Here is a 27458-nt window from a genome sequence, read left to right as displayed (position 1 = left end):
AAAAGTTCTATTTGGTTCTTTTTGAGAGTTTCAATCTCCTTGCTGTTCAATCATCTAGCTGTTTTTGCAGTTTCTGAAACTGTTGATATGACTCATTTCAGAACTCACTGAGTTTTTTCAGAAGTACCATCCTGAATTCTCTATCACTTGTCGCATATTTCTATGACTGTAAGCTCATTTTCTGGAGATTTTTCTCTTTCTTTCTGAGATGCATTGTCACCTTGGTTGTTCATGGTGTTTAATGGACTATTTCTCCGCCTGGACATTAATGGAAGTGTATTCTGTTGTTTTTTCCAGAAAGAAGATTTATTATATAAAGTTCTCTCTTTAGCCTGCTGCAAAGAAGGCGCTTTTCTTTTGGTTTCAAATAGGTGGCATCTAAGCCTCTTGGATCCCTGCTTTATATAAAGCCTAATGTCTTTTATTTTCTTGTAGATTTTAATCACACTTGCTACCCTCAGTTTTGGTCCCCATCAGTATTAGCAACAGTTTTTGTAGCATTTGCTCAGATTCCCCTGGGGATCCACGGTGATTGGTCTCAGAGGGTATGTAGGGAGGGGCCCTATTACTTAGGGGTTGGCGGTTGCGGCTCAGCCTCGGTTTTGCAACCGTGGCTGGTAGAAATCAACTGTTGTTTCTCTGCGGTCCCATCCCACTTCTCTGCTTTCTGCCTTGATGACTGAGCTCTGCTGCTGGCTGCGTAGAAAAGTCCAGGCACTTCCAGGCAGGGCCGATCAGGGAAGTCTCCCCTACTCCTTCTCCTGCAGGGAGCTCCGGAGGCTGTGAGAGACAGCTTCTTTATTACTCCCAGTCAACCGCCCGACACTTAGGGTTCTGATCTGTGGTAGCTCTTATGCGCAGATCCCACGCTCAGACGTGCTGGTGTGCAGTTTGGGTGTTTTTTGTTGAGTTTGAGATGTTCAGCTTATTGTTGTTTCAAGGAGAGAGATCTGGGGATGTCTCTTACTCCACCATGTTTCCGAATAATCAGAACATTGTAATTTTATTCTGTAATATTACTAAATATTAGATGATTCCAAGGCTTAAAGAAAATATTAAAATTGAATAAAAATGACTGTCATGCTAAGGAGGAGGAAAATAAATAGATCACATTGAAAAAATTTAAATAAAAATTCATTTTTAATTATTCTCCCCAATGGACCTACATCCTTAAAATTTTTACTTTAAAATTTATTTTCAATTGTTCCACCAGGGAGACTTCCTCTGTCATTTGGCATTTAAAAGGTGAGGAGAGAGTCTTGCTACCATGAAACAACATCAAAATCTGACAAAATATAAATCACACTCTGCTCTATGGCCAGAGAGGAGTGGTGTAAGCAATCACAGGAGCTGAGGTCCAGAGAGAAACAAGTCCTACTGAGCAAAGGTGTGAGGCACAGTCGCCTCATACCTAGGGCCAGGTACCTGTGGATTCTTGCAGATTTGCCAAAAACTGAGACATTTTGCAAGGACGAGAGGATATTATCAAGACTTAAAGGACAGTAAAGACTGATTAGAGGATGGAAGAACTGCAAACACTAAGGTAGACTGAGCAACTATACATACCCAGTCCCCAGAAGTTTACTGTGAAAGCGACAAAGCTAGTTTTAGGCATTCTCTATGTGAACGATTCCAGGACTCTGTTGAATTGAATCCAAACATATCTGAAACTATAGATAACTATTTTCAGTTTAAATACAGAAAAAAAATAAAATAGACTGATCTGCATGTATACTTAGAAGTAAACTTATAGGCATAAATAAATCAATTTTCAATAAATACAACAAAGCAATCAATGAGAGAAGAAAAATCTTTTCAACTAATAATCCATAAAGATATTCATTTAAAAAAAACTTGATGACTACTTAACATCTTCCATAAAAATAATCTGAGATGCATCACAGAACTAAAAATAAAATCTAAAACTATAAAACTTCTAAAAGAAATTCTGAAATAATAACTTTGTAACTGGGAGGAAGGTAAATTTTTCTAAGGTGAAATACAAAAAGCAATACTATAAAAAAAAAATAAGTAAGAGTTCATCAAAAAGAAGGCTTACAGTCATCAAAGAGATGTGTAAGAAAATGCACAGGCAAGCCTGGAAAAACGTATCTGTCAAAAATTTATATATATAATACATACAGACCCCCTACAACATAATAATATAAAGACATGAAATCCAATAAAAATAGACAGTGGATTCAGATACTTTATCAAAAAGAAAAAGAAAAAGAAAGAAAGATATACAAATGCCCTATAAACACAAAAAGAATGTTCAGTATCATTAGCTTTAAGAAAGTGCAAAATTAAGCCACAATGAGATATTATCTCGTACCCACTAAAATGGCTAAACTTAAAACAAAGTAAGCAAAATTGAAGAATGACAATGTTACCTTTGGGGCCAATTCGAACTTCGGTGTCACCCCAACAGCAAGAAGTGTGGAGGGATAACAGTGCAGAAGTGTAGTCAGCATTTTTCCTCAGTTCTTCCCCATTGACACAGTGAAGAACCAAAGGTCAGTGAGATTTAGAAAAGATTTATTAAAAGTATATTTTAGAAAGACAAAGCACACACCAAGGAGGCACGTGGTTTTGGCAACAAGAGCTGTAACAGAGTACTGTAACAACAACCACAATAACTAGCACGAAAGGACTCCAGAAGTGGGAATGTCTGTCTTATATCTGGACTGTGATGGGTAGTTTCAAAGGCATTCTGAGGTGATTGGTAAGCAAGGTCATTTTGATTGACACCTGGCTGCTATATAACTCTTTGCCTAGTGTGTATGTACGTACCCAGAGTTCTACTACCATTGGGGGGTGTTCTTTGGGTAGTCTCTGGGCTGGGTCCCTATTCCTTTGTTCCCCCTGTTGCTCATGTCTGACTAGCTACCTAACAACAATATCAAATACCAGTGAAAATGTGGAACAAGAACTCAATATTTTACTGGTCTGAGTGTTTCTTATAAAACAGAAGCAGCCCTATGACCAAATACTTCTACTCTTCAATGCAAATTAAAATGTCTAAAAAATTTGCATCTGAATCTTCATAGAAGCTATATTTGTAATAACCAAAAACTCTAAACAAATAAAATGCCTACCAAAGGTTAATGGATAAAAAAATTGGTTATACTACAAACTGATTATTCCTGATGCTACTGAGGAATAACAAGGGAAGAACTGTTTCATGTAGCTGCATGGGTATATCACAAGATATGCCAAGTTAAAGAAGTTGAAATAAATAAATACATATGGAATGGTTCCATTTATTTGAAATTCTAGAACAGTCAAAACTAATTAGAAGCTTATCATGACTCTTCTGGTAACATGAGATAAAAGAGCCTTCAGAAAGAAGACACAGTGTACATCAAAACCAGGACTGCCATGACACGTATTTTAGAAAACCAAAAATATCGTGTTATTGAATTTAATTTAGTAATTAAAAAAAATTTAATTGGTAAAATGCTTGCAATTATTTACAAACTTGATTTCTCTTTCATGCTTTAGTCAAATATACCTCTTGATCCAGGGGGACAAACAATCTTTCCTAATTGAAGGCTCAGAATTTATCTCTTATGATACCAAACTTGAGTAAATTGAGTGACTCTTCTGTATGAATGTTTACATACCCCACAAGGGAGAACATTGAAATAGTTTGTCACCCCTTATCCATAGAGTTTTCATGAAATTAAAAATAATAGTTATAGTCTGATGAATATTTGTGAGTTAATTTAAATACCACTTGAGAATAATAAAGGGAAGGAATTTTTTTATTCAAAAAGAGCTTGCAAAACTATAATAACTTATTAAAGGGAAATAAATGATTTAGAAAGAACAAAACTTACTTTCCATTCTGTCTCCAATCATTTTGGATCAGACATTTAAGTTATAAGGAATACATTCCATGTTCGGATGCCATTATATTGCTAATAGGCCTGGCTCATCAAAAAAAAAATTTTACTCAATAAGAAGGGCATATTTTAAATAATATTATTTGTTATTTTGCTTTGGGGCTTTTATGTTCTAAGCACTCTAATAAGCAATTTAACATGAATTATATCATTTAAATTTCAAACTCTGTGAGGACGAAACTAATAGAAAACGGAAGCTTAGAGAAATAAGTGACTGTCTTCAATACAAAGCCAAAAGAAAGAGACAGAGCCTAGCTACACAGCCATATTTGTCTTGCCTCCAACTTGTTATAACAACTGCATATTCAGCCTCCCTGGGCTTCTGCTGGAGCTGGAGAAATGTAAGGAAAAAAAGTAATTTTACCTCTACCTTTCTAGGTTCTTGGCTGAGACCCCACCTGAATAAAAGATAGATTAACAGGAGAAAAAGAAGCAAATTTAATAACATGTGTATCTCCTGTCTACATGAGAGATATTCAGGAAAACTACGTAACTCCTTGAAATGACCCAAGCTACAACCTTAAATACTATCTTCAGATAAAGACAAAAGAAGATGTTGGATGGGGGGATTGGTAAATATGGGAGGTTATCAGGCAAAGTACAGTAAACAAGAGTATGGTTGTTAGGCAGATTTGTCAATTGCTTTCTCCATTGATAAGTTTCTAGAGATTTAGTCATCTTTTTTCTCCTTGTGCAGAAGGAGACATCCTTAAATATGAATATTTCACAACACCACAGCTATTGGACTTTTCATCTGAGTCTCCTTCTCGCATTGACCCGCAGGTTTTTGGTGATTTCCAATCACCATTCATCGCTACAGATACTCCTGAATATTCTGTGCCTGCCTTCCAGGCCCCAGTATCCTCAGCAGTCCCTCAGCTTGCTGCCTCCAGGGACCAACGTGGAGATGGTATCTGTGTGTTGTTTCTTTCCTTTGTAACAAGACATGACTACTATCTATGCCCCTACCTTGCAAAAGTGCTATGAGAATGAGTGAGAGGATGTATGAGAAAGCTTTTTGAAGTTTTTAACACTTTTAATTTACTCCTCTCTCAATTGAAGAGATAATCTTTAAGGTTCCCATGGCTCAGTGTTTCTATCATCTGTAATTTATGAGCTTGCTATTCAAATTCCTAATTTGAATGCCAAATATCTCAGTTTATGCTGAGGCAGATTCCATTAAGCATTAGTAAACTGATAAATGCTGAGAATAAACTTAAAAAAATTCAGAAGACTAAGCTCTTAAGCTCTTGCTCAGGTTATCTTACTTTAAAGGTCTTCTGATTTTCTCCAACCAGTCTGATAATTATAGCTCACTTTTAAAGATATTAGGTCCCTGGGAAATATTAAATCATAGGGAATTTCTTTTTTATCCACTTAGTTTTAGCTGTACCTATTGCCTCAAAAATTTTTCAATATGGCTTATAATAAATATTATAAAATGGCCTCATTTGATCTCAAATTGAACATTTTAAATTCAAACAGAAATTTGGGGCATTAAATGACAGCAATAATGTTCACAGCTGTAGTAGTTAGGGTTAAATAAAACTAATACCACTAACAATTTGATATTTTGGTCAAGCTTTTGATCTTTAGAATATTATAGTTTGGTTTATGTACAAACAGAATTGTTCTGTTTTCTCCTTTAATTACAAGCATAAAAACTTACCCTCTGATTCAATATACTATACATTCAGTTTTCCATTATGAAATAGGAAAATCTTATAGAGAACTTATACAGTAGAATTATCTTACCACTTATTTCAAATAAATAAGTAAAGGTGTAAAAAGCTAGCAGAATATAAGATCTTGGAAGTCAATGATCTTTGTATATAGTCTGCTTCACCATTCTTAATTGTGGTAGTGATGCAGGATGGGGCGAATCCCAGAGTGAGGACTCAAGTCCTACACCGAGAGAGAATGGGTCCTTGACTGTGTGCAGGAAAGAATTCGAGTGCATGCCATTGTTAGAGACAAACGGAAAGTTTATTAGTGAAAGAATAATACTCCACAGAGAATGAGAGAGACCCTGAGTGTCCGAGGAATTGTTTATATGTGATTCTTAGTTTCTGTGAATTACAGTTTAAAGACTGTTTTCCTATTTTCCTTTGATGATATGGGTATGCAGTGGTAAAGATATGGGCATGCAGGGTTAAGAGCATGAGTAAATAGTGTTAGTAATCCCAGCAGGCATCTTCCTGTGTTCTTTAGGTTCTCCGTGGTCTGGAAGCACACTCCAGGCTCTGAATACCACTTGATTTAATACTTAGTCAATTTGTGTAGTTCTCATGCCTCTTCCCTATATCAGTAGAAATGATATTCTTTGTACAAATGCAGCTGTTATATATATAAAAAAAAAAAATCTCTCTTCACCAAATCTTAGTGGTTGTTTATTTTCAATTGAGAAAGAGGTGGTTAACTGCCATTGAACCGTTTAACAAAACTTTGATTTCTAATGCCTCCATTGCCACCTTTACCTTTGACAGATAAAACTTAGTGGCTACTGATTGCTTCATATTTAGAAAATTCTCATTGGTGCCCACATTCAATCCAAATCCGAAACTCACGTTCTTTCCAAACCTGGCCACTGTTGCTTTCCTGGGATTTATCTCTACTTCTCTAGACATAAAAACCAGATATAGTTGTAGTTTCTGTGCAGCCCCTCTGAGAGATAAAGACAAATAATGATAAACCTACCTTCAAATGCTGACTCTGCCTTTTAATTTGCTTTGTGATAATATACAAGATTTGGAAGCTCAAAGCTCTAAGTTTTCCCACATACAGATCTGACAAACAAGATTAAATAGGCCCATAAAAATAGAGGTTATGATAGGAAGTAAAAGCCATACTATTTTCCTTTTCTAACTGCCTCACACTCTCCTCTTCCTATTTAAATACATGGGTAACCTAGTAGATCCAAGAAAGAGCTGCAGGTCTAGTTCTGTTTTATGACATTGAGGAAGTCACAAAAGGCCAGCATGTCTGTTTTGATATCTGTAAAATCAGGATAATTATAGTTGACAGCTGCGCACCATACTGTGAAGACAAATGCAATAACATTCACAAAGCAAGTGACACTCAGGGGAAAACTAGAGCCACATGCAATAAGGAGTAATGGCAACGATGGCACTGAACTTATTTTTCAATATTCACTAAAAAGATGTGTACACCTGTTGTCCAGGACATACTGTCCTATAATGAAAACCAAACACCTGCCAGAATTCATTAAAGCTCAGGTCACCAAAGGATAACTATATTTTAATATATCTGTTGCAACTTTTGGAGATTAAGAAGGAGCCATTGAGAAAATGAACTGTGTCATAGTGGGGCTGGCAGGAAATAAAAAAGCAAAACAAACCAAGAACAACAAAGAAAACAACAAACCCTCATGGCCCATTCTATGCAGCTCCCTTTTAGCTGATAGCACACTTTACTGTGAATCTCACTGGCTTTACCCTAAGCAAATACATTAACTACATCTACTGGGAGATTGTGCCAGCATCTTTAGATGTCACTTTGCCTGGCAACAGATGTTCCTAATACACCATTCCATAAGTCTCTTGGTGTTGCATTCAATCAGATCTACACCTTTCATGAGGCTTGGTATTAGAAATTGTGCAATTTTTCTCACTTGATTTGAACTTAGATTTTTCAACATACCTGCAGAGGACTACTATCAGAAATAAAATGCTTTTAAATGAAACTGTTTACTTAAGAGAATCCATGAAAAATCATGAGAGACACTGATTAAGGGCAACAGCTTTTCTGATATTTCTTTAGTTTTAGAAATGCCTGTTTTCATTGTTTGGCATGGCTGTCTATATTATAAATAACCATAAATATATCAGGAAGCCTTTTTCCTAGCCTCACTTGGTGCCCCCGAGAGGTTTTCTGAATGCTAACCTCCTACAGGAGGTCCATTTGCATCACAACCTGTGTAATCTAACCGAAGCAACGGGAATGTTCTGAGAGAATATATTTTTGTCCAGGTGTTACTCTCTGGATTGAAAGAGAACATAATAGAAGCGACTTTTTACATATGCTGGCTGTGAAAGTATGACCAGGTGTGAGGAGAGGAAGTAAAATGTTCCTTTTAAAAGTTGAAGGTACGTAACACCAGAGGTAGGAAAAGGGGACTAAAAATCAGAGAGAAAAGAGGCCAGTCTTTCAGGAGAATGCTTGGTTCTTTCGGAACAGAATTTTTTACAAACACACATCAGTAATTCATCAAAGTCAAACAATGCCCATTGTTCAATTTCTTATGGCCTCAATGGGCTTCTTCCTTTCCCTCCTCCCCCATGCCAAATGAAATCCATTTGACATGGATTTCAAATACTACGCTTTGTCTTTAGAGTCTGATTTTCTTGTTTAGGAAAATTAATGAAAAGTGATCATGAAAGGTAATACTAGTAAAAAGTAGAATCCTATTTATGAGGCTTGGCATGTTAAGAGTTTTAATAAATATCTCTATCTCAGTAAGTCTTATGGGGACAGTGGCTTCTATTATGGGTCCCACTCTTCTTCAGAGAACTGTGAGGTTAATCCTCCAAAAGCTTGTCTGACTCCCAATTATCTTCCCAATTAGTATATCAAGGCCTTTTTTGATCTGGTCTCTCAAATACCTTACAGCTTCATCTCACTGCTCTCGTAAGTTTACCTAACATTCTAGCCTAAACGATTAACTCTTTTCTGCATTTCCTAAAGTCTGTCCTATTTCTTTTACTGTACATTGTTATCTGTAATTATTTGCCACCTTCTCCCTATCTCCATGTGTCTAAACACTATCTTTAGAGCTACTTTCCCCATCTCTGCCCTTTAAGCCAAATCAATTGTTATCTCTCTAGAAATCCCATAGCAATATATTTAGATCCTGCATACATCATTTTATCATATTCTCTACCATACATTATAATCATCTATGTAGATACCTTATAACTTCCACTGATATTTTGTGCCATATATTACTTTTCTCCAAGGTCAGAATTTAATTTGTGTTTATAAATATTTAATTTGTGTTTATGTCCCCTCCATAAATATACCTCCCAGAGTGCATTATATTTAGTCGTTACTAGATAACTCTTAAATAAATACAGAAAAGACTGTCTTTCTTCTGATTTCATTAACTCTTCTTTTATTCATATGATTTTATACTCCATTTTGCTCACAAATTTCTTAACTTGTCTGGCTGAAAATGACAAGGTTGCATTGTGGCCTAGAAAGAAAGGTAGGAAAAAATGTCGCAGGCAACGCTGAGGTTTCTTGTGGCTCATGGTTGCTTAAACCAAGGAGGGGCTGTTAAAGGTCTGAAGCAGAGCTTCTTTTCCTATTTTAGCCTGGATTAAGTTTTTGGTTCTGGGGATGGTTAGTGTTTGCATTGACAATAAGTAGTAATCACTATTGAGCAAACGGATTGTCCTATATTTTTCTAAGTTTACCTAAAATTTTAAACGAAATGTATCAATATTGTATTGGAAACTCTGCTCCAACACTTATTGGAGGGTATCTCATGCTCTAATTTATTATTTATTTCTCAAAAACAAAAACGTAGAATTTTTTAGTGGCACTCTCTTAATAATCTACCTTTTATTTTCTGCCTTTCCTCTTCCATCTCACTATTAGTAATTTCTCTGCCTTCCATATAAACACAATGCATCCAATTTCTTATCTCAGGGTTAGCTTCTGGGAGAATACAATTGAAAGGCATAGGTTATCAAACAATTTCTACTTGTATAACTCTGTAAGTCACAAAACAAGTACACATTAGTAGGAGATATGGCAAAGAATATTTTGTTGTTACAGGCAGTTTTTCTCTCTTTTTTTTTTATTTCATTTTGCAATGCCAATAACACGTGAACGTATCTTTGCCTCTAAATTCTAAATTCAGGAAAAATAAGGACTACTCTTATATTCTCAGTATTATTCCTAGCACCCATCACAGTACCTGGATCCTATTTACTTCACACCAGACCAGTGTGTTGGCTGCAATGTGGAATAAACTGATGAACTAGAGTTTTTGCCTCAAATGACCTCAAACTCTAGTAAATAATATCCTCACCATTAACACAAAGTAGCAATTACTAAATTCCTTAAGAAGTGGAGTGCTGGAGCAGTGCTCTCTTACTGTTATTATATGTACTTACTAGTAGGAAAGAATAATAAACCAAGTTTTATTTCTCACATTATAATTTATACAGCATTTTTTCTCATAGATTTGTTTTTGATAATTGAGACTACTTGCATTCGCACTGTTTTTTTTAAATTAATTTTTATGGTGACATTGGTTAACGAAATCTGATACATTTTAACAGTAAGGCATATATATATTCACCTTCCATTGTTAGATTTTTTTCTGTCACCACATATTTGACCCCTTTTACTCCATCTACCTCCCCTCTCCTCCTCCACTCCCTACCCTCTGGTAACCACTAGTCTATTGTCCATGTCCATGAGTCTCTGTCTGTTTGTCCTGTTCATTTATTGCTTTTAGGTTTATATCCCACATATAAGTGATATCATGTGATTTTCAGTTTTTTTTTTTTTGTCTGGCTTACTTCACTGAGCATGATTATCTCGAGGTCCATCTATGCTGTCACAAATGGCAGTATTTCATCTCTTCTCATGGCTGAGTAATATTCCATTGTATATATGTACCACAGCTTCTTTAGCCAATCATCTATCATAGGACACTTCGGTTGCTTCCACATCCTGTGAATAATGTTGCTATGAACATCAGTGTGTAAATATCTTTTCGGATATGACTTTTCAAGTCTTTGGAGTAAATACCCAGTAGAGGGATTGCTGGATCATATTGTAGATCAATTCTCAGTTTTCTAAGGAACCTCCATACTGTCTTCCATAGCGGCTGTACCAATTTGCAGTCCCACCAGCAGCGAATGAGGATTCTTTTTTCCCGGCATCCTCTCCAACATTTGTTATTACTTATCCTGTTGATTATAGCTATTCTAACAGGTCACACTGCTTTATATGTCTCTATTTTTACCATTTGGTTTGCTATAGCACCGATTCATAATGAAACACAGAATAACGTTTGTTAGCTTTTAATGAAAAAGAGTAAAATGAGCTAAGGGACAGAGGTACTGTGGTGGGCAAAATAATGGGCTCCCAGTTCTGCCCATATTCTAATCTCTGGAACCTGTGAATATGTTACCTTACATAAAAAAGGGGAATTAAGGTTGTAGATGAATTAAGGTTGGTGATTGAATGACTTTAAAATAGGTAGAATATCCTGAATTATATCCTGAATTATCAGGGTGGGTGCAATGTAATCACAAAGTTCCTCATAAGTGAAAGAAGGAGGTAGGGAAGTCAGTGTCAAGCCAGAGAGATGGTAGCATGAGAGGGACTTACGCTGTTGTGACTGCATGAAGATGCATGCAAGAGGCCATGCGCCAAGGAATGCAGGCAGCCTCTCAAATCTGGAAAGGGCAAGGAAGCAAACGCTCCTCTGGAGCCTCCACAGAGGAAACAATCGGACCAAATTTTGATTTTAACTCATGAAACATGTCAGACTTTTGACACACCAGATTTTGACCTTGCAAGATAATCAATTTTTGTTGTTTTAAGCAATAAGTCTGTGGCGATTTGTTATAGCAGTAAATGAAAAACTAATACACCTACTTTGTATTGCCCACCAAAAAGTATGATTCATGTGAGCAGGAACTGATTTTATGCTTACTGATATATTTATGGTGTATCAAGGGCAGTGACTGGTACACAGTAAATATTCAATAAACATTTAATGAATGTTAATTAATTTACTAGTTCCTTTTGAAGGAACTGACAAATTAATAAATTTGGATTGATTAGTTAATTCTTTTGTCAGATCTTACATAATTCTCAAGAGAATGTGTCAAATAACAACTGCTAATATTTCGTAATTCATAAAGTATGTTAATATCCATTATTGACATTACCTTAGGATAGAATATGAAGTAAAAAGAATTTTTAATTTAAAGTTTGAGAACTAAAGATCTGAAATGTGAAATAAATTTCACTACTTCATGCAAGTGGTAAAGGGGCAATCCTGTACTCCAAGTCTAATATTTGGATTTCAAACCCTTGTAAGCATTTAGTCTTTAATCAATTAATTCATCCATTCATGTCTGTCAATAATAGAGTATTCAAGAACTGAAACAAAATAGATAAATGAATTCTGCCTCCATAAATCAGAATCTAGTGACAAATACAGACACAAAAATAACACTCAATGTAATAAGATAAAACTCTGTTAAAGAAGGCAGATTCCACACACCTTCAAATTTCTCTCTAAATATAGTGTTAAATGATAGTAGAGGGAAAAGCAAATTTGAGAGGAATGATCAACATAAAGATTGTTTTAACAAATGTCTTCAGATGGAAGTGGATGAGGAGTAATAATTTCTATATCTGGGCTGAGGGGGTCACAGCTGTAAATGTTCACAGAGATAATTCAGAAATTAGGGAACTGGGTTGCCAGCAACTCCCTGCAGAGGGTTAACTTTGAAGCAGTCCAGAGAAAAGACAAGACACAGGCTGAAGACAGAAGCACTAATTCCAATACAGATCTGGTACAATCTTCTTTTCCATAACCTTCTCTTTTAAAGATAGAAGACACTGAAGCAAACAAACATTCTTGCTTTGACAGACACTGTAGGTTCACTAAACAGTGTCCTTTCCCAACTCCCTTCTTCCTTTCCTGCCTTCACTACTTAGCCTTGAAAAATTAGATATTCATCCTCTCATTCTCTAAAGCACTTTGGGTACCTTTGCAAAACCAATATGACTAATAAATTATAGCCATTAAAATCAGAGTGGGAATCTGCTGGGAGCTTTCTAAAAAGGTATGATGCATGGAACTGCAGCCATATATTTATATGAGAGGATAGAAATTAAGACTACATTATCCCTGATATTGCTAAGCTATAAACCAATGAGCAATTTCATAGTTCCAGATTTTCCACTATGTGAAAAAAAGTGACCCCTATTTTCTTAAGCCACTGATAGAAGGATTTTCTGTTACTTTCAGACAAAAATTACTCCTAAAAATTAAACATTTATAGATTTAGTAGAGGCTAAAAAGGATAAATGCACATGAAATTATGAAAGAGGAAAATGTTGATGGGTCCACGTTCTGAGGGGTGCTACTCCCAAAGCTCTGGTGGAGGGGTTAGCTTTGGATGGGAGGACGGATGACATCTTTGCTACCGAGATGGGAAGGACAGCTGTGAGCATGCATGCAGGTTCAAATAAAAATAAAAAGGGGATTGCATGCTAAGAAATCTTTTCTGAAAACCTCAGTTTTCTTTATAAAGTAGGATGCAAAGTTATCGTGTGCGTGTAGGCATGTACCTTTTGTCTAATTATAGGTACTTGTTTGGTGAAGAGTTTGAGGAGTTTAAGGGAAAGTACATTTTGCGGTCACAATTGAGGTGGCTAGAAATGGAAGCTGACTGCAGTTATAGAGAAAGATAGTTACACAGCACTGGAGACCCACTATGACTGCGTGGTGATGACTCAAAGGTAAAGCTCTGCAGATAAGAGAGCTGACAGTGATAATCACAGGTGCATGTCAGAGACTATGCTAATGAGGCAGCACAATATAATGAAAAGAACAGGGACATCAGAGTGACATGGGGGCCTATTTTGTCATCTTAGTTATGTCACTTATTAACTATACAACATTGGATGGTCTGCTTTACTCTCTGAGACTCAGTTTATAAAACATATAAAGTACTGTCTATAATGCATGGCAAATAATAGCGAAACAGCAGTAAATAATATTAATAGTTTCCTCTAATTATTATTCCTCTATTATTACTAAGTGATAATCCAAGGAGACTAGTAGACTGAGAGGTCTAGATAAGGGAATACTGATGAGGTGATACACAAGAACAATTAAAGAATAAGAGAGATGTAACAATGTCCAATAGTAGTGAGAGTGATATGTCAGAGTTTAGTGTTTCATGTGTGAAGCGTTTTGGGGTAAAACAAAGAAACAAAGTCTAGATGCCTCTGTGATTTGCTGGAATGGATGTGAGGGATCTCAGAGGAGCTGTTAAGAAATATTGAGGTCAGGGTATAAAATAAGTCGTTAACAGGAATACTGAAATCATCCAAGTCCAAGATTGAAGCCACATTAGGTGTGAAGAAAAGACCAGTATATGAGCAAATGACATCAAGGAAGAGTTGTGCAGAATAGCAAAATTACATGAGATTTAAATAAAGTATTTGTATATAAAGATAAAGGTGATGGGAAGGGAGAAACAATGATTTGGAGAACTTCAGTGTTCCCCTCTGCTGGTCTTAGAGAATGTGGGGAGTGGGAACATCATTAGTAAAGAATTAGAACACCTCCAAATCAAATGCTGCCATATTTTAGTTTTGAAACCATGAACAGGCTATTTAAGTTTTTGAGTCTCAGGTTCTTCACCTATAAAATGGAGATAGTAATGCCTACTTCAGAGAGTTACTTGAGATAATTTCTATTAAGTGATGAGAAGAAGACTTCACATATGTAGCACTTTTCTTCCAAAGGGGAAAGCTAAAAATCCATGTGGTCCTGGGAAGTCAGGTTTCAGTAAATATAAAGAGTATCAGGAAAGAACCTCTATTCTCTGGATTGTGCCATCAAATCACCTGGAAATAAATTCAGGATCTGTCATTGCCGCTTCCTCTAGCAATCAGCTGGCTTTAAAACACTGGCTTACAAGCAGGGGAAAACAAATGGAACTACCTCTCAACTTAGAAGTCTTAAAACAGATTCCAATTAGAATTCACAGTGAATTGCAATTGCATTTTTCGCTGTTAGACATTTCATCAATACATTCTATTGCCTTGCTTCCTGAAAGACTTTCATCAGTGAGAAGACAACCTTTTAGCTAGTTATAAGGGTGAGTCAGGAGACTAGCAATCAATGACTCACTCAGGCTTTGTAAATGACTGGCCAGTTTCGTGGTCCCTAACATTTACTGTACTGTAGATATTTGTTAGGAAAAATAATAAAAGAGAAAAACTATTGTGAAAGTAACTACTCCACTGGCTAACACTGATAAAGCTAGGTAATATCATAATGATTATTTGAGTCAATATAGAGACAACAATGTTTTGTCAACTCAAATATTACATTAATTCATAATTTTTGATCCTCTTTAATGTGGCTTGATTTTCAAGCCTTGACTCATCTTAGATTGTGGCCAGAAAACCACAGGAACTATTCACAATATTATATGAAATAACTTGAAGAGTATTATTCCATATACTACAGAAGACTTGAGAGATATTAAGATATCTTAATTTTGGTGCTCTGCTAGTGCTGGAATTTGTTTCCTGCCCTAACAAGTGAGATGTTATTCTCTATTTTACGAATAACAAATGACACATATTGATTTCTACATTTTATTACTATGAGAGTTTTATTTTATATCAAAGACAAAATTTTACTTTTTCTGAGGAAGAAAACTAAATATTTGTTAGTTTAGATACAATTGATTATTATTACAATTATTTTTTGTAATTTTTTTCCCAAGACATACAGATCTCTGCGAAGGTTGACATTTTGTTTGTTTAACAATTATAAAAGCCATTCCAGACAGAACTTTGAAAAACACAGAATCCCACAGCCTGAATTAAACAGGATTTGGGAATGTTTTTGGCCTTTGGTTATTCAACTAACCTAAAGGATAAAAATAATAAATCAATTATTAAGTACATAGTAATGACAAAGCAAGTCAGTTTTTCAAGTTTTCTTATTACAAGTTAACACAGAGAGACTACAAAGAGATGCTCTGCATTTAAATATTACTCTGGGAGAATTACATTTAAGAAAAATAGACCTTAGTTTTTTGAGTAATTTCAGGTTTAAAGAAAAATGTATCAGAAAATATAGCAGAAAATGTATAAAGTATTCCCATGTACCACAATAACACCCCCTCTAGTTTCCCTATTATTAATATCTTGCATTAGTGTAGTATATTTGTTAAAATTGGTGAGCCAGTATTAATACATTATTATTAACTAAAATCCATAGTTTAAATTAGGGTTCATAATATTCTGAATAATATTGTATTGTATGGATGTACCAAACTTTGTTTATCCATTCATTTATTGAAGGGCATATAGGTTGCTTCCAAGTTTTCGCTATTGTAAATAAAGGTGCTATAAACATCGATGTGGAGGTTTTTGTGTAGATGTAAGTTTTCAACTCATGGTTAAATACCATGGGGCTGGATCATCTGGTAAAAGTATACTTCGTTTTGTCAGAAACGGCCAAACTGTCTTCCAAAGTGGCTGTACTATTTTGCATTCCCACAAGGAATGAATGAGAGTTCCTGTTGCTCCATATTCTCACCAGAATTTGTGTTATGAGTGTTTTGGGGTTTTGCCATTCTAATAGGTATGCATGTAGTGGTTGTATCTAGTGTTTTTAATTTGAAAATTCCTAATGACATATGATGTTAAGCATTTTTTCATATGCTTATTTGCCATCTATATATCTTCTTTGGTGAGATGTCTATTCAGATCTTTTGCCCATCTTTTAATTGGAGATAATTACATTTTTTAAATTAATACTTAATGCCTTGGGCAGACATAGGCAAAGACAAGTCTAAAGACATCCAGGCCAGCAATATTTGACTACAAGTAGATGACTGAGTATTGGAAATCTGTGTCAATGAAAGGAAGTTTGTCAGCCGTGGGATGAAATAAATGAGAGCTTCCTGAATTGCACTGCCTATGCAAGTGCTGTTAGGTGTGAGACTTGTTCTCATGTACATTCCAATTGTTGGGATGTAGAGATTAATCCATTTTCTCTTGAGGCAATCAAATATTTAAATATTTAATATTTAAATCATTCCTCTTGTTCTAATCAAGAATCTTATTTTGAATACTTTCATTTGTTTACCAATATATATTAAGTGACTACTATGTGTTAAGCACTGTTTTAGGTTCAGAAAAGGCAGTGTCAAATCGGATAAATATCCTTGGCCTCAAGGAACTTACACTGAATTTGGAAGAGTCAGAGAATAAGCAGATGAGTGCATAAATAAGACAGTCCAGAGGAAGAAAATTACAAAAACAAATTAATAAACTAATATAGGATTAATGAAATAGAGGCTGCTTGAAAGGGGCATCTAGTCAGAGAAGGCATCCCTAAGGTGGGGACATTTGGACCAAACCTAGAGGAGGAGTCAGGCTTGGGAAGATGGTGGTGATAGGTGGAAGTTTTGGCTGGCAGAAAGTTTTGCAAAACTGAAAGTCATGAGAAAGCTACGAGGCAGTGGCAAAGTTGGCATAGTGGAGAAAAATAAGGAAAGCCAATGTAGCTAGAGCGTGACGAGTTCACTGAGTGATTGGGAACACTTTCTCTAGTGGCACATTCTTTTTCGGGAAAAAAACAACAACAAACACCCGAACAAAAAAAATACATAAAAAATTTTAGTTGCAAAATAATCTCATACTAGCACTAAATTAAAACTTCAGAGGAACTAAGCAATGAAAAGTTTGTAGCACCACTTTCCCAGAGGCAATTCAATATTAAAACAATAAATACTAAACTATAAAATGAGTATATGGAGGTCTAACTGAATTCTGATATTTCCCTTGATGACTATTATGGCAGACACTAAAATATTACCCAACATCTATTTCTCACCTTACTTTCTGTTAATAAAACCTTGAATTTGTTGGAGACAGCAAGGTCTCAGCTTTCCTATTTCAGTACCTCTTGCAGCTGAGAATAACCATATTACACAGACAATACCAGAAAGTAAGTAGCAAAATTGTAATGGGAAGTTGTGAGAAATCTGTTGATTTCCTGAAGAAAGAGCAAGGAACAGAAGTAACTGCCTCTGCTTCCCCACTGGTTCTTTTTCCTTGAAGATTTTTGTGATGGATCTCTGCAGAAGCTCTTTTACAATCATTAGACTACAAGCCAGGTGCTCTGATAACACTACTGTGCAGCTGAACCTAGGCGAATAACAGCACATCTCCTGAATTCCAGTTAGGGACATCATATACCCTAATTTCAAACTATATTATAAAGCTATAGTAGTCAAACAGTATGGCATTGACATAAAAACAGTCACATAGATAAATGGAACAGAATAAAGTACCCAGATATAAGCCCATGTCAATTAATTTACAACAAAGGAGGTGAGACTATACAATGGGGAAAGGACAGTCTCTGCAATAAAAAGTGTTGGGAAAACTGGACAGCCACATGCAATAGAATGAAACTGGGCTACTATTTTACAGCATAAACAAAAATTAATACAAATGGATTAAACACTTGCATGTAAGACCTGAAACCACAAAACTCCTAGAAGAAAACACAGGTGGTAAGCTCCTTGACATTGGCCTTGGCAATGTATTTTTGGATCTGATGCCAAAAGCGCAGGCAGCAAAACCAAAAATAAACAAGTAGGGCTGCATCGAATTAAAAAACTTCTGCCCAGAAAAGAAAATCATCAACAAAATAAAAAGGCAATCTACTAAATGGGAGGAAATACTTGTAAATCATATATCCAATAAGGAGTTAATATCCAAAATATTTAAACAACTCTTATAACTCAATAGCAAAAAAAACCAATTTTATTAAAAAATGGGCAGAGGACCTGAATAAACATTTTTCGAAAGACATAGAGATAAACAAAAGGCACATGAAAAGATGCTCAACATCACCAATCATCAGGGAAATGCAAATTAAAACCACAGTTGAGATATCACTTCCATACTCATTAGAATGGCTATTTTCAAAAAGACAAGAAATAACAAGTATTGGAAAGGATGTGGAAAAAAGGGAACCCTCCTGCACTGTTGGTAGGAATGTAAATTGGTGCAGCCACTATGAAAAATGGTATGGACGTTCATCAAAAAAGTAAAAATAGAAATACCATATGACCCAGCAATTCTATTTTGGGTATTTATTCAAAGAAAATGAAAACACTAATTTAAAAATATACCTGCACACCCATATTTAGTGCAGCATTATATACAATAGCCAAGATATGGAAACAACTCAAGTGTCTATTGATGGATGAAATGAATAAAGATGTAGGTTATAGAGATATAATGGAATACTACTCAGCCCTATAAAAAAGAATGAAATCTTGCCATTTGTGACAACATGAATGGACCTTGAGGGCATTATGCTAAGTGAATAAGTCAAAGAAAAACAAATATTGTATTATATTTCTTAAATGTGGAATCTAACAAAACTAACCAAACAAATCAAAATAAAACAAAACAAAACTAAACAAACAAACAAAAAAATAAGCTCATAGATTCAGAGAACAGATTGGCGATTGCCAGAGGGTATAGAGGCAGGGGTTGGTGAAATGGATAATAAGTGTCAAAAGGTACAAACTTCCAGTTATAAAAGAAATAAGCCATGGGATTATAAGGCATAGCATGGTGACTACAGTTAATAATACCATATTGCACATTTGAAAGTTGATAAGAGCGTAGATCTCAAAAGTTCTCATTGTAACTAGGTACGGTGATGGATGGTAGCTAGACTTATTATGGTGATCATTTTGCAAGGTATACAAATAACAGATCATTATATTGTACACCTGAAACTAATGTTATATGTCAATTACACAATAATGAAAATGGTTAGGTTATACATTTTTTTTATCATATCAGAAAGCTATTGAAAGGAAAACTGACAGATTGTTAAGAGACCAAGTTAAAAGGCAATCTGCTAATGAAGTTTGTTGAGCATTGTGTGCTTCTATTTGTTTTAGAAACTGAAATTTGAGAAAATATTTGTACACAATCACTACAGCTGTCAAATACTTTTCTTGAGTTAGAGTTTTCTTGTTGTGGCAAAATTACAGAGCCCTGTGTACCCAAAAACCTCATAACAATCTGCATTTCAAAGGAACATGAGTAGCCTGCAATCTGCCAGTAAAAGTCTATACACTATTCAAAGAAGGAAATTAGTAGTAAAAGGTCTTTAAACAAAGAAGATACTGGGCTATGATAATTTTAAGAGAATTATATTGTGGTTTACATGTTATTCTGTAAACATGGATTTTAAAAGACTGGCATTTCTTTAACCATTAATACTCAGCCATGAAATTTCCTGTGACTATGTAAATGCAATTAATAATAGCATTAATATGAGCTGATACTCTTGATATCCTCCTATTGCTTTTACATATTAATACCAATGCCAATACATTTTTCACAATTTTTTAAATGATGTATTAGCAAGTAAATTATTTCAAATACACAGAAGTATTTTCTGTATTTTAAATACACAGAAGTATCTATAGAAATGAGTCCTCAAATTACAGTTTAGAGGGAAAGGCAGTTTTAGTCAAGTCTGATCATGTGCCTTGAATTGTTTCAAGTTTCACAATTTACAAAGTCCAATTTATAAGTAAGTGTTGCGACCATTTCCTATTTTTTTGAGTATAGTGTTTTCATTTTTTGCCTATATTTAAAATTTATTTACTATTTAGTATAGTTTTGATTATTTCAGAGATGACAATGGAAGTCGAAATCACTTTGCTCTGATATTTAACCATAGGATTATGGGTCTCATTTATTTAAAGTAATACTAAAGTAATACTTTAAAACAAAACATGAGTTGTCTACAAATACATTGAAAAGGCCATGGTTTATTGTGATTAGTTTTGTACCCATATCTCTACCTATATTTAATATAAACTGACAGTTGTCCATATATTAAGGCACTTAAGCAAAACACTCTTGAAAATGAACCCCTTTGAGCATTTTAAAACTCATTTTTGGTGTCTTCATGGTTCTCGTTAATTTAACGTGTTGCAAGGTGAGAGCAAGGGTTTCAGTTTATTATTGGTAAGTATCTCACATATTCTTTTTATTCACAGAAATAAAATATCCAATTAGATGAAATTATCACTTCACATTGTGCTTTTGAAAATGCTTTTTACGGCATCAGAAACATGTTGTTGTTAAGTTTAAAACTACTACTGTGGGTATCAGAGTTCATGTGTGTTTATCTAGTTTGCCCTAAATATCGCTCTCCTAAGTGTTGCTCAAACTATCAGATTCAAGTGTAAAAAGCACTCGATTATTGAATTTAAAAAGAAAAAAATAAGTCTTTATTTTATTTAATGGTTTATAGAAACAACAATACCAGGAGATGTTGCCAACATCTTTAATGCAGAGAACAGAAGAGATTCTAGACAAGACATTTTAGGGCCCCTTCCATGTCTCATTCTCATGTTCTATAGCCTAGTGCTGCAAATACAAATGCCTACAGGGGCCAGGCAGGTAATACAAATGAATAAATTCAATGAGGTGGAAACATTAAATTACACAATTCTATGAGTTTGTCTTTCATTTTCTATTTCTTTATAGAGTTTTGAAAATAGAAAAAAAAAAATCATTACTATAGAAAAGCAACAGTGTAAGTACCATGAAAAATAGCAACTCCTACATGCATCTGAGATCAGGAAATAATAAGGTGTAGCAGTGGACATGAATGATCAAGTTCTATACACATTTTAGAAGTAGTCATAGTTTTAACAAGGTTATCAGTCAAATCAAATGCTGAGTGTAGAGCAGCATTCAAGTGTAACTCTGAATGTATCTCACACACACATACTTTTTTGGGGAAACCTGAGCAACTAGAAAGACACAGTTGGCATTAATTGAGATAAAAAAGGCAGATGACAGTTTGTGGGCGTGAGAACTAGAAATCATTTTGTACTTTAGTTTAATGTGGTATTAAACATTCAAGTGAAGATGTCAAATAGGTGTTTTAGAAAAGTGTTTCAGGGAAGTGGTTCCAAATATGTTAATTTGAATGAGAGTATTCAGCAGAGGTATGGTATTTAGAGCTATAAATGAGATTATCTAGAGCCACACTGACCAATATGTGAGCCCTAACCACGTGTGGCTTCTGAAAATTGGAAATGTGAGTTGTCATATTCAGATGTACTATAACTATAAAATACAGCGCATTTTGAAGACATTGTATGAAAAAATAATCTAAAATATCTCATTAATAATTTTCTATTGATTGTATTTTTAATTATATTTCCTATACTGTCTTAAATAAGATACATTATTAAAATTAAAATTATCCGTTATTTTTACTTTTTATAAAAATTTAAAATTATATATGTAGCCCACATTTGTCACTGACTTGATATTTTTCCTGTAGAGTTTGGAGTATGAAAGTAGAAAGAGAAAAGCTCCAATGACTGATCCATGAATCACCCCTTTAGTTAGAAGTAGGGTTTTAATTTCCAAAACCCAAGTGAATATGTTATTTAAAGAAGGAGAGGATAATCACATGTATAAATGATGCTGATGAGTCAAAATAAGATTAAGACTGAGAAATATCCATTAGTTTTCGTGATTTAAAGGTCACTGATGACTTTAACAAGAGTTAGACCAGAAGAGCTATGGGAATGAGAACTAAATTGGAATTCATTCAAGAGGTGGGAGGATAGAAATTGGAGTATGGACAACTCTTAAAATAGATCAGAGAAATCTGACTGTAGCTAAATTAGTATCTGAGGTTAAGACAAGTATTTATTTTTTATGTTTGTATATTGATAAGAAAAGTGGTTAAGTAGGAGAGGAGATAATTCTCGTAGTGAGGCCATTAGAGAGAGAACAAGAAATTGAGTCTTGATAGATTTACTAACCTAATTTTGATTATTACCTATATCAATTTGAATGAATACGAAAGAGAAAGAAACTTTTAACAATTATAGCAAGTTTCTGAATATCCGCATTTAGAGAAAAGAGGATGAGCTTTGGAGTCCAAAAGTAGAAGTCTCATTGAGTCACAACTCTGCTACTCATTAATCATGTATCACTGGGCAATATATAGGTAAAAAATGAAACAACTGAACAAGGAGAGAGAAGCGAGTCCAAAACAGATTAGAGAGTTCATCCATAGTAACTGGAAAATAACCAGAATATATAGAAGTAGAAGCAAACTGGTTGTTAAATCTCGTGGTAGTTAGATAACAATGTTCTCTTAATTTCAGTGGCTGCTTAATATTCCATTTTATGTCTGACTTTTAAAAACTAATTTGCTACTTTTTACTATTATAAGAATGCTGTATTGAACAGCCTTCTAGCTAAAATTTTATCTATACTTTGATAATTTTATTAGGATAAACTGCTAGAAATTATAGGATGAGAAATACAAAGTTGAAGGGTTCGAGAAAATTTGAACCAGATTTCATTCTAATGCATAACATTTCTTTTCCTAAAACCCTTACAAACAATGATTATCATCATTAAAGAGCTACTTCTGTAAAAATGTAGCCATGTGAAAATATTTTGGATGTTTCTGAATTGAAAATTGAATGAAATTCCTAAAATTTCTTCCTCCTAAAATAGATACATCCAAAAAATTTGTATTCAACATTAGAAGGTGCTACATGACCTTGGTTTGGTTTTAGTCCATTTTTTCTCATTTTTATGTATTGGCATACTATAATGAAAATAAAATAAAAATGCAAAACATTTAAAAAGTCACTCTTACATGATCTCATTGCATGTGAAATTGAAGACAAATAATAAAAAGAAATAAAAGGTTTGTAATTTATTTAAATGTCCATTACCTCACTGAAAGACTAGTGGCAATAAACCTGGAAAAGAAAATTTTGTTGTTTGACCTCTCTGTTTCAATTTCACAGTGGTATAATTAAGTTATTGATCTGCTTGTACTCAAAGAGGCCTTTGTCAGAAGGTAAACACAAGACTGGCCTTTGTAAACATACATAGGTAGTTATAATTGTAATTATGCATGATTTAAGTGACCTCAAACACTTGAATAAACTAAAAAAGATCGTGAGAAACAGTTGTCTGTACATGTATCGATACAGTGTTTTATAGTTTTCTAAATAATGTGAGGGACGGAGACTATTTTGGTGATTTATGATCTGGAATATGAAGTGATGAATTGCTAAGTATTGTTGAACTACTTAGTGATTTTAATCTCTTTAGATAAGAAAAACTGAGAGGATATTATAAAAAGTAATAGCATAAAACTTGGTAATGTATAAGTTAAAATATTGTACTTTTTAAGGCATATTATGGGAAAATGTGTGCCAAGTAAGGCTATATATTGCTGAGTTTATTATTTGCTTAGAAGAAAAAATAAAATGTGAAATATCTAGATTAAAGGTATATTTTCAAGCAATAATGAAAGAAAATTAGGTCAGTTTTTATTTTGATTTTTTGTTTAAATTAGCCTTCTTTTATATTCCTCTGTAACCAATTATCTAACACCATATTCACATTTATAGCAGTTTACTATACACTTATTAAATACTGTGAGGTTTACAACATATTGCATAAAATATACATGACTTTTTTCTGTGAACAAAAGATATACTGATCAGATACATATTTCAAAGACACTCTGTGGTCTAACATAGGAAGGCTCATTATTATTATTTGACTAGAGATAAAATTAAGGATCCCCATTTAATGTTGAAAACACAGCTACTAAGATAGACATTACGAAATCAGTGGAATTTTATTTTTTTCTTAGGTGTTATATACCCTCTATCCAATGACTACCAGGAGCATACATATAATCAAACAAGCTGGGTTTATTACTCATTGCAACAAAGAAATGAAAAAGAGGCAGTATGATATTGTTCATAATAAATATATATTTATAAAGAAATATATATATATTTGGTCTTCATTTCTTTCCCAACACATAGCTCCCAAAACTCTTGGAACGTCCTAAGTGATAAGAGAGAGAAAGGTGTCTTCACATTCATAATAAACTCCTTTCAACCACACCTGAGTTTATGTTAATTAGGTGACTTCTGGATCTCACCTAAGGATGGGGGTTTGTTGCCATAGGAACCAACCATGTGATTTGAACTTTCAGTCCCACCCCCTGACTTCCAGGGAATGGAAGGGGCTAGAGGTTGACTCTACATCACCAATGGTCAGTTATTTAATCAATCATGCCTATGTAATAACACTTTCATAAAAACCCAAAAGGACTGGTTCAGAGAGCTTCTAGGTTGTTGAGCATGTGGAGGTTTGGTGAGAGAAGTGTGTTAGGAGAGAGCTTAGAAGCTTTTTGCCTTTTCTCCATACTTTGCCCCATACATCTCTTCCATCTGGCTATTCCTAAGTTATATCTTTTTATAATAAACTGGCTATCTAGCAAGTCAAATGTTTCCCTGAGTTCTGTGAGTCACTCTAGCAAATTAATCAAACCCAAGTAGGAGGGGTTATTGGAACCTCCAATCTACAGCCTGTAGGTCATTAGTTCAGGCAATGACCTGGACATGTAACACTTGGATGATTGGCATCCAAAGTGGTGGGGGGCATTCTGTACAACTGAACTTTTAACCTGTGGGATCTGATGCTATCTCCAGGTAGGTAGTGTCAGACGAGTTCAACTCTAGGACACCCAGCTTATACATACTGGAAGAAGAAAAGACAGTTTCTTTCTACTTGGGTTGCTAAATTTTGATATGATTCAGGAGCTTTCAGTAGGTATTTAACCCTTCCATGGAAAGACAATTTTCCTGCTACTGAAGATGATAAAGAAGAAAAGCAAAATATAAAGAAACACTGACTGAACTGACTGAATCCAGAAGATATTTCTTGACCTCTTACATCCAAATATGCCCCAAAATTTTCATGCTCAAAGGCCATGCACACTCTTTTCAATAATGAGCGCCAAGAAATTCCCTCATTTTGATAAGAGGGTCTGACTTGGGTTAATTTACTGTAACTGAAAGATCTTTGTCAAGTTCAAGCAGGCTAAACCAATGATTAAAGAGGCAAGAGGGTCATCATGGCTTTCCTTTCATAATGCAATCAAACCTGCACTATAGGCTTCTTCAGAGTAAGATTTATTTTCTTTTCAAACCCTGTAACATAAATATACAAAGTATCTCCAGATATTTCTATCTACTGGTATTCTATTATGTTTTTCTAGTACTTATATCCTGATGCTCTGCCATTTGATGCCCACCTTTTATTATTTGGATAGGGGAGAACTTAGCTCTAATAGATGCCTTAAAGTTCCCCTTTATATCAATATTTTTTTGTTCTTTTTCCTCATAGTTTTTCATAGGAGTATTTATTGCTCAACAACTTCTGGAAGCAGTCAGAGGCTTGAGTTGGTTGCTGAAAAACCAATTCTGTTCCCTCAATTTAAATAGGAACATTTCCAAATAGGAACATTTCCAAATACATTGCTCATTTTCGAGTCCATAAATTCCAGGCTGCTCATACACTGTACTGCATATTTCTGACTAAGATTATTTATTATCTGATGTGTTTGTTCACTTGCCCCCAAACAGGTCCTTGGATTTCATGGCATCAAAGAAAAACTAAAGCTGGATAGTAGTTAAAGTGGTAAAAACAGATTTTATCCAGAACTACTGCCATAGGGAAAAAAGAAACCTTGGTGTAGAACTGAACTCAGTTTCAAATACAACATGCACAGGTCAGAATTTATAGCCAAGAAGCTGAGTAGGAGGTAGCAAATGGAAAATTACTAAGAGGAAATATCAGGGTTAAGGGACACTAGCTAAACCTTTCCAAAAGGATTCTTGCTGAAGGCAGGCTAGGGGCATCAGATATCATCTGGGGGATGGTGGAAGATGAAGAACCCAATCAGGTATGGAAGATGATCAGATATCAAGGGTGGGGAGTTAAGGTTAAATTGATTTACCAGGCTTCTTAATTTCACAAGAAAGAGAGACAGATGTCTCTGAAACATGTATCTGATCATTACGTCTTTTGTTTGCAGGAAAAAATAATGCATATTTTATGCAAAATATACTGTAAACCTCAAAGTATATAGTAAAATGCTATAAATGTGAAGATAGTGTTAGATGATGGATTACAAAATATAGAGAAAGGCTAATTTTAAAAAAAGTCAAAAGAAAAAGTAATGAACTAATTTTCTTTCAATATGATTGAAGATAAACATTATTTAGACTTTCACATTGTGTTTCTTTCTTCCAAGCAAATAACAAAGTGGCAAATCTTTCAAAATCTGTGTTTTAATGAAAAATCCCAATAGACTGCCAAGGCAGAATAAACTCACAGATAGAGTCTGGGCAGTTAAAGATATTAATGTGTTTTCAATGAATTTCCCTACTGTTAATTTTTGTGGCTCGACTTGATCTAATTGAGATATAATTTACTTAAAGGAAAGAGATGGCTTCAAGCTTTGATTCTCACTAAGGATAAAGCATTATCAAATTCTTCTGTTCTTTATTCCACATAAAAAATAACTAACGACCTCTGAGAACTATATCATAAACATCTGTTTAGAGTATTTAGTGTTTTTTAGTGGAGTTAATATTTACTGTAATTCTAAACCAATGATTTCAAAACATTAATCCTTTTAAGTGCACTGAGAAAATTCTGAGGACCTAAATGTTTGAGTATGGCATTCTCATAGAAACAGTACTATTGTCCTTGTATAACATTAAAATGATCACAATCTTGACAATGTAATATATTTTCATTACAGTTTTAATTTCAGTTAGCTGTTAATTAAGGACACCTTATACGGAACGGCAGCCATGTGACAAGATTAAG

General features: G+C 34.5%; 1 long non-coding RNA gene across 2 annotated transcripts in view; it reads left to right on the top strand.

Moving 5' to 3' along the window:
- LOC112476602 overlaps positions 1-27458 on the top strand; it is a 73700-nt gene that overhangs the window by 26116 nt on the left and 20126 nt on the right. The window contains exon 2 of one of the 2 annotated variants that reach the window (XR_003045149.1): positions 4692-4818. The exons of the other annotated variant lie outside the window; for it this stretch is intronic. This is a non-coding gene — a long non-coding RNA (uncharacterized LOC112476602). The remainder of the gene's footprint in view (positions 1-4691; positions 4819-27458) is intronic. 2 annotated transcript variants of the gene reach the window in all.

Source organism: Pteropus alecto, unplaced genomic scaffold, assembly GCF_000325575.1.
Source record: "Pteropus alecto unplaced genomic scaffold, ASM32557v1 scaffold71, whole genome shotgun sequence".
In the NCBI taxonomy this organism is placed as follows: Eukaryota; Metazoa; Chordata; class Mammalia; order Chiroptera; family Pteropodidae; genus Pteropus; species Pteropus alecto.
This window is presented reverse-complemented; position numbering and strand designations above follow the sequence as displayed.